We start from the raw sequence: 7,661 nt of genomic DNA on the forward strand, positions 1-7,661 counted from the left end.
TGCATGGCTTGTTTGGGGGGAGGGCGGGTATTACTGCTTCAATTTCATTAGTGTTGTAATCAGTCTATTCAGAGTTTCTGCTTCTTCCTAATTCAGTTTTGGAAGATTGTATGTTTCTAAGAATTTGTCCATCTCACTCAGGTTGTCCAATTTGTTGGCAGATAGTTGTTTATAGTGTTTTCTTACTATCTTTTGTACTTCTGTGGTGTCAGTTATTACTTCTCTTTCATTTCTGATTTTACTTATTTTGGTACTCTCTCTTTGTTTCTTGATGAGTCTAGTTAAAGGTCCATCAATCTAATTTATCTCTTGGTTTCACTGATTTTTTGTATTGTTTTTTTAATCTCTATGTTATTTATTTCTGCTCTAATGTTTATTATTTCCTTCCTTCTACTTATTCTAGGCTTTTCTTGTTGTTTTCTTTCTAGTTCTTTAAATTGTAGGGTTAGTTTATTGCTGATTTTTCTTGTTTTTTGTTTGTTTGTTTGTTTTTGAGGTATGCCTATAGTGCTATAAGCTCCCATCTCAGGACTGCCTTTGTGGTGTCCCAGAGATTTTGTGTTGTTGTGTGTTCATTTTCATTTGTTTCCAGGAAGTTTTTTATTTCTTTCTTGATCTTGCTCGTAACCCATTCATTGTTTAATAACATGCTATTTAGCCTCCATGTGTTTGAATGTTTTGGGTGTTTTTACTGTAGTTGATTTCTAATTTCATTCCACTGTGATCTGAGAAGATGCTTGATATGATTTCAATCTTCTTGAACTTTTAGAACCCTGTTTTGTGGCCTAACATGTGATCTATCTTTGTGAATGATTCATGTGCAGTTGAGAAGAATGTATATTCTGCTGTGTTGGGGGTGAAATCCTATATAATAAAGAGCTAATATGCTAATTAGACTGGACAATGGAACGACCTTCTGGAATGACCAGTGGGCGGGGGGTTGGGCCACGAGGGCCAAAGGCCTACTCTTGCACGAATTTCATGCATCAGGCCTCTAGTGTTCTATAAATGTCAATTTCTGTTTCCTTGTTAAGTTTTTGTCTGGAAGATCTATCCAGTGCAGTCAGAGGGGTGTTAAAGTCCCCTACTATGACTGTATCGATCTCTTCTTTAAAATCCTCTAGAAGTTTATATATATATATATTTAGGGGCTCCTATGTTGGGTGCATATATGTTTACCAGGGTTATACCCTCTTGTTGGATTGATCCCTTTAGTATATTATGTAGTGGCCTTTGTTGTCTCTTGTGATGGCCTTCATTTGGAAGTCTTTTGTGTTGGATGTGAGTATTGCTACTCCAGCTTTTTACTCCAATTTTTTTTTTCCATCCCTTCACTCTTATCCTATGTATGTCTTTTGTTCTGAGGTGGGTCACTTTTAGACAGCATATAGTTGGGTCATGTTTTTGTATCCATTTTGCTACCCTATGCATTTTGATTGGAGCATTAATCCATTTACATTTGTGGTTATTATTAATAGGTATTTATTTATTGCCATTTTAATTCTGTATGCCTAGGTTTCTCTCTGTGTTTCTTCTCATTGCAGCAGTACCTTTAGCATTTCTTGTGATGCTGGCTTGGTGATGATCTATTCCTTTATCCTTTTTTTTTTTCTTTCCCCCCAGGAAGCTCTTTATTTGACCATCTATTTTGAATGATATCCTTGCTGGATATAGTAATATTGGTTTCAGATCCTTGCTTTTCATTACCTTGAGTACTTCATGCCATTCCCTATAGAGTTTCTGATGAGAAATCAGGTGTCAGCCTCATGGGAGCTCCTTTGTAGATAACAGAGTGCTTTTCTCTTGCTGCCTTTAAGATTCCCTTTGTCTTTAATTTTTGGCATTTTAATTATGATATGTCTGGGCGTAGGCCTGTTTGGGTTCTTCTTACTTGGGGTTCTCTTTGCCTTCTGAACTTGTGTGATCCTTTCCTTTACCAGGTTAGGGAAGCTTTCTGCCATATTTATTCAAACACATTTTCTATCCCTTTCTCCCTTTCCACCTCTTCTGGCACACCTGCTATTCTAATATTGTTACATTTCATGTTGTCCCACAGCTCCCTTAAACTGTCCTCCTTTTTCTTTTTTTTAAATATATTTTATTGATTTTTTACAGAGAGGAAGTGAGAGAGATAGAGAGTTAGAAACATCGATGAGAGAGAAACATCGATCAGCTGCCTCCTGCACATCCCCCACTGGGGAAGTGCCTGCAGCCCAGGTATATGCCCCTGACCGGAATCAAACCTGGGACCCTCCAGTCTGTAGGTCGACGCTCTATCCACTGAGCCAAACCGGTTTTGGCTGTCCTCCTATTTCTTAATTGTTCTTTTTGGTTTTCTGATTGAGTGATATTTTTCAACTCTGTCTTCTAATTCACTGATTCGATCCTCAGCTTCCCCTAATCTGCTGTGTATTCCTTCCAATGTGTTCTTTCTTTTTTTACATTTTAGATGTTTTGTATTCAAAGGTTCTCAAACCAATGTGCCCTTTATTTGTTCTATGTCATTCTTTATCTCCATTTTCATCATTACTTTATCTTTTTTCATGTTGTTGAGCATCTTTACCATCATTACTCTGAACTCTGTTTCAGATAAATTTCTTATCTCTTCTTCATTTATCTCTTTTTCTGGAGAATTCTTTTGTTCTTTCATTTGGGGGCTCTTTGTCTCCTCATTTTGGCTGCCTATTTGGGTCTATGACTATGTAATAGGTAGATCCTCTCTGCCTCAATCTTTAGTGCAGACAGTGTCAAACACTGTTTCAGACTAATTAGATTAGGCAAAGACTCAATGCCTCTAGAAGCAGTGGTTCTCAACCTTCTGGCCCTTATGCTCTATTCATTGAACCAAACTGGTCAGGGCGGGAGAGTTTTTTTTATTGCAAAGGTGGAAATTTATTGAAGAACAAGTACAGACTCCCACTTGGGGAAGGTGAAAGAATCTTACAGCACAGATTCTCAGGTGGGGTGGTGGAAAGAGTCCCTGTGTGGAGAGTTTTTTATCAGCAGGGTGGGGCAGTTGCTTCTGCCTGGAGGCTAATTTTTAGTCTCTCTTTTTTTAAAAAATTGATTTTAGAGAGGAAGGGAGAGGATTAGAGACAGAAACATTAATGATGAGAATCATTGATTAATGGGCTACCTCCTGAATGCCCCCATTCCCCACCACTGTGGATCCAGCTTACAACTCGGGCATGTGCCCTGATTGGGAATCAAACCGTGACCTTCTGGTTCATAGGTCCATGCTCATCCATTGAGCCACACTGCCTGGGCCACTTCTAACCATTTTTACAGCCACGAACCTCCCCACCTCTGCGACCTGGACCATTTGCAGCTCATTCCATCATCAGTTCTTGTGTGAATTATTGCACAGTACGAACCTGGGATCCCTAAGACCGCAGGCCGACGCTCTATCCACTGAGCCAAACCAGTTAGGGCTATTTTTAGTCTCTTAAGTGACCTCCATGCACGGTGTTTTCCTATAAAGTGGGTCAACACTGTTTCCTCCAGACAAGGCCACCTGGACAGCAAATGTCTGTGTGGGAAAGATGTCCTCTGCTGAGTGAGGGAGTGGCTCAGCATAGGAAACCGGGGGTGTCTGCTTTCTGAACTCTAACCCCTGAGTCCCAATCCTGGCTTCTGCTCACTCAGCTTCAGTCCATTCTGCCCTCCCTCTGCCGGAGCACAAAGTGAGTGGCTCCACAGGGAATTTTGTGCATTGGCCCTTTAAGAGGGTGCCTTCCAATCTCACTCCCTGGCAGACAGCAATACTTCTGCTTTTCACAGCCAGATGTTATGTGGGTACCCTTCTCAGCTCTGGTGCTCTCTGCTGGGGGGCCCAACTTGGGGATTAGATCCCAGAGTTCTCAGTGGCAACCCCCCTCATCTGAGATATCTCTCTGGGACTTCAGTTGCTGCTGTCTGTGGGTGCACGACCTCTCCTACTGGTCTGTATGCAGTCTCCACTTTCGGTCCTCAGGCATCAGAGTTCTCTTCCGTTGATTATTCAGGAAGTTTTTCTGTATTTTAGTTTAATTCCAGCTTGTTCCTGGGAATGTGCAACATCCACTTACTCTGCCGCCATTTTTAATCTCCCAAGGTTTAATTTTTTAATTATAAAATTTTAAAGTTTATTAACCAATGTCACCCCAATAAATTTAATAAAAAGGTAAAATAAAAAGCCTGATGAAGACTGTAAAAAATGTCAATGTCATAAAAAACAAAACAATAACAAAAGATTTTAAACCTGGCAGGCCTATTCCAGATTAAAGGTGACTAAGGAAACATGACAACAAAGTATGATTCTGGATAGAGGGCACATAGTGATAAAATATGTTATTGGGACAATGGGAGAAATTTGAATATAAACTATAAATTAAGTGAAAGTTTTATATGAATGTTAAATTTATATGGTGGAAAATGTTAAATTGACATTATGATTACTAGAGACCCGGTGCATGAGATTTGTGTACTGGGTGGGGGTGGGGGGTGGAGGAGAGGCCCCTCAGCTGGGCCTACACCCTCTTGCAATCCAGGACCCCTCAGGGGATGTCCACCTGTCACCTTAGGCCCGATTCCCCCAGGGATCAGGCTGAGCCAGCAGTCAGACATCTCGCAGTCGGGATCCCTGGCTCCTTACCACCAGCCTGCAGTGGAGGCGGGAGAGGCTCCTGCCACTGCTGCTGCGCTTGCCAGCCATGAGCCCGGCTTCTGGCTGAGCAGTGCTCCACCTGTGGGACTGCACTGACCACCAGGGGGCAGCTCCTGCAATTGAGCGTCTACCCCCTGTGGTCAGTGCCTGTCATAGCGACCAGTTGTTCTGCTGTTTGGTCAATTTGCATATTAGGCTTTTATTATATAGGATAGCTTTTACTATATAAGATAGGAAAATCCCCTCTTGTTCTTTATTTTTTTAAATATATTTTTATTGATTTTTTTACAGAGAGGAAGGGAGAAGTATAGAGAGTTAGAAACATTGACGAGAGAGAAACACTAATCAGCTGCCTCCTGCATGCTCCCTACTGGAAATCATGCCTGCAACCAAGGTACATGCCCTTCACTGGAATCAAACCAGGGACCCTTCAGTCCGTGGACCAATGCTCTATCTACTGAGCCAAACTGGCCAGAGCTCCCCTCTTGTTCTTAGGAGAATTTGACTCCTGAAAGTAATGTTATGAATAATATATATACAGGGTGTGGCAAAACTAAATTTAGAGTTGTTCATATAGAAAATAATACAATAATTAATAAATAATAATATAGGAATAAACTGTGTTTTGTGTACTCAGAACTGTAAACCTACTTTTGCTCCACCATGTATATACAGTATATCAGTACATATATATCTACTAGAGGCTGGGTGCATGGATTCATGCACTGGTGGGGTCCCTCAGCCTAGCCTGTGGGCAACGGGCTGAAACCAGCCTGGTGCACGGATTTATCCAGGGCATTTGCAGCCCGTCTCGCCCAGTCCTGATCAGCCGGACCCCAGCATCAAGCTAACCTATTGGTCGGAGCACCTGCCCCCTGGCGGTCAGTGTGCATCATAGCAACTGGTTGAACGGTTGAATGAACGGTTGGACACTTAGCATATTGGGCTTTTATTATATAGGACTAGAGGCCTGGTGCATGAAATTCGTGCATGGGTAGGGTCCCTAGGCCTGGCTGGCAATCAGGACCAATTGGGGCCTTCTGGCTGCCAGCTGGTGCCTTCCTTCCCCAGTTGCCAGCTGCCAGCTGCCAGCCAGGACCTTCCTTTGTTCCATGCTGTCCCCTGATAGTCAGTGCACATCATAGCGAGTGATCGAGCTCCCAGTCTCCCTGTCGAATTCCCAAGGGGACACTTTGCATACTAGCCTTTTATATATATAAATATATATAAAAGCCTAAGTGACCATCTGACTATTTAACCGGTAGCTATGACACACAATGAACACCAGGGGGCAGTCGCTCAATGCAGGAGCTGCCGAGCTGCGGTGACTTGGCAGCGGCGGTTCTCGGGTGACGCACCCAGAACCAGAGGAAGGAGCCCAATTCCAGGGTGCATCACCTGAGAACTGCCCTCTCGCTATCCAGGACCCCTCGGGGGATGTTGGAGAGCCAGTTTCAGCCCGATCCCCGCAGGCCAGGCTGAGGGACCCCACCTGCCAGAGGGACACCCTTCACTCTGCAGACGATCTTCAAGCCCTGGCGCCACTCCAAGTGTGGCTGGCTAGGGAGGGACTGAGGGAGATTGGTTCCAGGGCGTGTCCTGCGCGTCTTGTCCAGTCCCACCCCACCTGCCACCTTCTAATTAATTTCCTTTCAATGTTCAGGAATCTGTGCACCAGGTCACTAATAAATATATAAAGCAGGTAAAAGAATTGAACAAAACTTCACAAAAAAGGAACTAGCTGGTTTGGCTCAGTGGATAAAGCTTCGGCCTACAGACTGAATGGTCCTGGGTTCGATTCCAGTCAAAGGCACATGCCCGGGTTGCGGCCTCAATCCCCAGTAGGGGGTGTGCATGAGGCAGCTGATCAATGATTCTCATCATTGATGTTTCTATCTCTCCCTCCCTCTCCCTTTCTCTCTGAAATCAATAAACATATATATTTTTTAAAAAACTTCACAAAAAAGAAAAGCCAAGACAACAATGAACATTAATAAAGATACTCAAGAGGTAAACACCGGAAATTGCTGCCTCCCACAACAAATTCAAAAATACAACTAAAAGACAAAACAGACATCATCCAGAACTACAGGAAGGCTGGCTGAGTGGAAATTCTACAACTAGAAGAAAAGAGAAAAGCACACTGAGACTCAGAGGAGGTGCGGAAGTAAAGTGCAGGGGTACGGAGGCGGATGCGGCAAGGGCTGGCAACTGTGGATGTAGCTGTCTTTCTGAATTGGGAGGGAGTCACAAGCCCCCAACTGCTCTGAACTCCAGTTCCGGGTGAGTCTCTGGGGACCCAGACTCATACAGGGAGAGACTGGACCATCTGGCAGCAGGCAGAACTCGGAACTCGAGGGCGGCTTTCTCTCAAAGGTACTTCCAGCGATTACTGGGACACTGAGACGCAGGGTCCCTTAGGGCAGGGCTGAGGATCAGTCATAGCTGCTTGCTCAGCCCTGTTGATTCCCTGAGACCCTGCCCCACCCAGGCTGGGGCAGAGGCTTTTGCATGTGAAAGGCCTGGTCCTTTGCAATCTGAAAATTACCTAACAAATTGCAGCTGGGCCAGACCGACCCAGAACTTCCCAAGAGAAGGCCCAAGGCCCCACAGCACCTTGCATTGCTTCACAGCTGGGCCTCATCTGGGCACCTCCAAACCCCAAACAAAGAAGAGGAATCTGCAGATATCTCCATAGCTCCTACTGGGTAGCCTCAGGCAAACGCTAAATTAGTACCTCCTTAGATCCAAGAGCCAGTGTACCCAGTGGTCAGAGTGGGACCATCCATATTTCAACTCCTCAGATCCATAAGGGACACACTCAGGGGGCAGATTCAATGAGCACCAAAGCCCCACTGAAGCAAGTCCTGCTCCATAGGGTATCTCCTGCATAGCAGCTCTTCTACTATAATCACAGCTGGTCCTCACAGCCAACTGGCCTGGAGGTCAACTCCTCCCAGTGATGCCAACAGAAATCGAGGCTCAGCTACAAGACTGTGCTCCCACACACAAACAG

The sequence above is a fragment of the Myotis davidii genome, unplaced genomic scaffold (genome assembly GCF_000327345.1).
Source record: "Myotis davidii unplaced genomic scaffold, ASM32734v1 scaffold386, whole genome shotgun sequence".
NCBI lineage: Eukaryota > Metazoa > Chordata > Mammalia > Chiroptera > Vespertilionidae > Myotis > Myotis davidii.